The following is a 4,037-nucleotide window of genomic DNA, read 5'->3' as shown; positions in this document are numbered from 1 at the left end:
GTGTGTGTGTGTGTGTGTGTGTGTGTGTGTGTGTGTGTATGTGCACGGAATAGACGTAGATTATTCAAACGAAGCAGGGGAAAGCTATTGAAATAAGTAGGGTCGAGTGGTTGTGACGGTGGAGTGGGATGATGGTGAACCTCTCTCTCTTTCCTTTCCTTCCTTCCGGCTCATTGGTCGCCCTCATGATTTAACCTCGCGTTCTGTTTTCCAAACGACAAAGCGAAGCGAGCGAAAGGTCTGGCGGGAAGAAGCGCTACTTCATTTTTCCAGATACCTGCACTCGAGTAAAGCCGTCTTTCGACACGGTTGGCGCGAACGCAAACACAGCTGCACGGCACAGTTATGTTAACTCATACATGTCGTGAATATTCATCATTTCATGTATGAAATGATGTCATCCAGGAATACTAATCAACGGGATGAAATGGTGTGCAGTATACAAGGATTTATGTGGTAGTAATAAATAGCAGTTCTTTAACAAAATCTCATTTCAAGTAAAATGTAGCCCTACTTGTATGCAATAAATATATACATTAGTCATATTTAACAAAAACAAACTAAAAATTACGCAAAAATTGCGTTCTAAGTTTCATAAATAATACATCAATTATTTTTCGTTGCCTTGTTGTTTCTTATATTAATTATGAATGTAATATGATTATTCTTAAGTTCAATACTGTCGCGTAACTTTCAATGTTTCAAATAATAATGTACTTTCTTTTTACTTTCTGATATTTAATTTTCCTGATTCTCTAGTGTACAATTATGTATATAGCTATATCACAGTGAAATTGAGTACAAAATGCTGATACAAGCATCGTTTTGACCACTCTAAAACACTTACTTACACGTTATTATCTGTGCCTATTATGTTCTGATCAAACTATCCTACCTTATGTCTATGTTTCTGCATGTCATAAATTGAAGCACTTGTAGCGTGGAGTCTGTCCAATCCTTGGTTCGTTTCCAAGCTCTTATAGTTCTCGCGATCTCCAGAGATATGCGAGAATACATGTCGTGCATGTAGATAAAATATGACGTACCTGCAGATATATTAGTAATGCAGCAGAATGCAAAGCGTGCATATAGGATTTCGTTTACAGAACATTTATGGTTAATAAGATTAACAAATGTTGTATATATGAATTAATATTTCTAAGGCAAAATATTCTGAAATATTATATTCGAGAGTGTTTTAAACGTAATATTTTACCTATAAAATATATTTTTAAAAATTATTTATTTACTAATCTAAAAAAAATGTATATTATTTTTTTATAGTTAAATATAAAAAATATTTAATATATACAAGAACATAAATAATAACTAACTAAATTTTAACTAACGAATAAAAGAAGTGTCTACAATGGTCAAAGTTAGATATTATAATAATACATCTATATGTATTTTAAATAAATTTTTTCTGATATATGACTGCGCGCCGATTACTTTCAGAATTGCAACATAATCAAACTGTGAAATAATAATATTCCCCCCTAAATTATAACTAAATTTTATTTAAACGTGTGTACGTATATAAATTAAAAGAAAACAAAATTGTTTTTTAGAGAATGTATAAAGACTGTTATATATTATCTACATAAATTATATAAAAATAATTATATAAAGTTTCTATTGTCATTTTGTCTAAATTGTGTAAAGCAATTTGTTTATATCGTTTTATTATCAACTACTAATAATGGATATTGACGTTTTGCATGCACATTACGTATGTATTGTACATATGTTCACTACTTCTCGAGAGAAGCGAAGGAAATTCGTGAGAGAGATCGTAGGATTTCTTCGGAAAGTGCAATTCCCGTAAATGTTACTATTGCTTTGCAGTCTCCTTCCACAGCACCTTCTTCGTGCTATATTCCAGCCGTATCTATCACTACCTCTCGCCGCCTCGAATTCGGACCGCTTGTCGCAGAACTTTCTCTATAAAAGTAAACGACAAAAATGAAAGTCACATCGACGAAACGTAACCGCGGCGACCAACGTAATGACACTGACGCGGAAACTTTACGGCACAATAATGCACTGACGTATGAAGAGTTGTATTTCGATGTAAACGTTCTAATTCATATTATGCATTATTTGTGTAAAATATATTACTTATATATATGAATTTAAATTCTATATTGTTTATACCTAATTATAGAAAAATTTATATCATTAAATTTATGTCATCTTTTTTTGTTTGACTGAGATTAAATGAACTCTATAAAGTTTTGTTGTTCTATAATATTCGTATTCGTTTAAACTTTATCGAAACAACAACGCGTTAAAAATATATTTATCGATTAAACTTATGAATAATAATTTGGTTTGACGTAAATATCTGAAAGAAAAATTAATAATTAAACAATAAATAAAAACACAGATAATTAAGAGCCTGCATTCACAGTAATTGGAGCGATTATATCAACATATATTTCTCAGTACTACATATATATAACAAATACCAAACGTTTCGGCTTAATTCAAGCCACCTTCTCTCACAGCAGTCTAGTATAATAAAATCTCTTGATGAATAAACTCCCAAACATCTTGGTAGTCTCGTATAATACAACTTCCTTAATACAATTCAAGTAATCTCAAATCAAAGTAATCGAGTGCAGCAAGGGAGTCTCCTAGATTACCAATCTGAAGTATGTAATCACCATTTAGCTGTTAAACTAAGTGCGAGCTAAATAAAAAAATATAATGTATATAAGAAGGACAGTTACCATAAAAAAAGATCACAAATTTATTATATGGAAACTTATCTACTGCACTCCGTAACTGTACAATGAAATAAATTAAATCACGATCGGCAAAAAGAATATCACAAGCATTTTAATATCACGCCAAGCATTTTTAGCGACATATTCACAGTGTCAAAGCAGAGTCACGTATGTAAATTAACATAAAAGACTAAATGTCACGAAAGTAAATATCATCGAATAAAGAAAATACGTAGATAGAAAATTAAGTAAAGTCAAATGATCCCAAAACCGAGTTAAAATTTACTTATTATGTTCGTATAAGCATGATGCAAGAATTCTGTGTCTGATTTCAAATTTAATCCATTCTCATGCATTTTAATATTGAGCATCTCTGATACCAACCCTTTAACCAACCCAAAAAATCTCTCATTATTTAAAATTTTTACTGACATTTACTTTCTTGACATTGTTCATATAGTTGCAGAAACTAAAGAGGTAATAGGAGTCGCAGTAGGACATAGAAAAAATAAACGGATGAAAAGTGTGGGAAACAGAGAGAAACAGAGAAAAACAGAGAGATAGAGAGAGAGAGAGAGAGAGAGAGAGAGAGAGAGAGAGAAAGAAAGAGAGCACGTGTATGTACACCATCATCTCTCAAACTTACGGAGGCGAGTATCCGGTGGATATTTTGCTAGATGTTTTCATATACATCCAACAGCGGCAAGGGAGAAGCCGAGGTAGCACTTCGCTGCTGTAAAACAGAGCATTATTATCCTTCTAGTCCATTACCCAGGACACTACGGAGGCCGGGAAGTCGGGTGGAAGAGGATCCTATAGCAAAAACCAAAAACCCAGGCAACTACGGGCAAGGGCCATTGACTCCAACACTACCGCCTTTCAACCCTCGACGTGATTTATCTCCGGATTCTTGGTTTTTGACTTTCATCTCTCGTTCGAATACCGCGAGCTGCTTCGTCCTTTTTACCATATCTCGCCCGTGGCGTTTTGATTTTTCCCCAGATTTTAATATTCCACTCAGTGCGCACTGCGATTCTCTATGCGGCGCTAAACACGATCTCATTTTGATATCGACCAAAATAATATATTCGGTAACAGGGTGGCAGATATAAAAAGTAAGGGAATCGCGTTCTGACGAGTAAATGAAAAATAAGGGAGAAGTACATTGTGCTCCTACGAATAGATAGCATTTTCATCTTCCTTTTATTCGGGCAAATTTACATTTTGTCACGTTATACATCACATTTAAAACTTTCGCTGTATATATCTGTCAGCTTCGTGAATCAAGTCACATGACATAACAAT

This window comes from Trachymyrmex septentrionalis, unplaced genomic scaffold, assembly GCF_001594115.1.
Source record: "Trachymyrmex septentrionalis isolate Tsep2-gDNA-1 unplaced genomic scaffold, Tsep1.0 scaffold71, whole genome shotgun sequence".
Classification (NCBI taxonomy): domain Eukaryota; kingdom Metazoa; phylum Arthropoda; class Insecta; order Hymenoptera; family Formicidae; genus Trachymyrmex; species Trachymyrmex septentrionalis.
Note: the sequence above shows the minus strand (reverse complement) of the source record.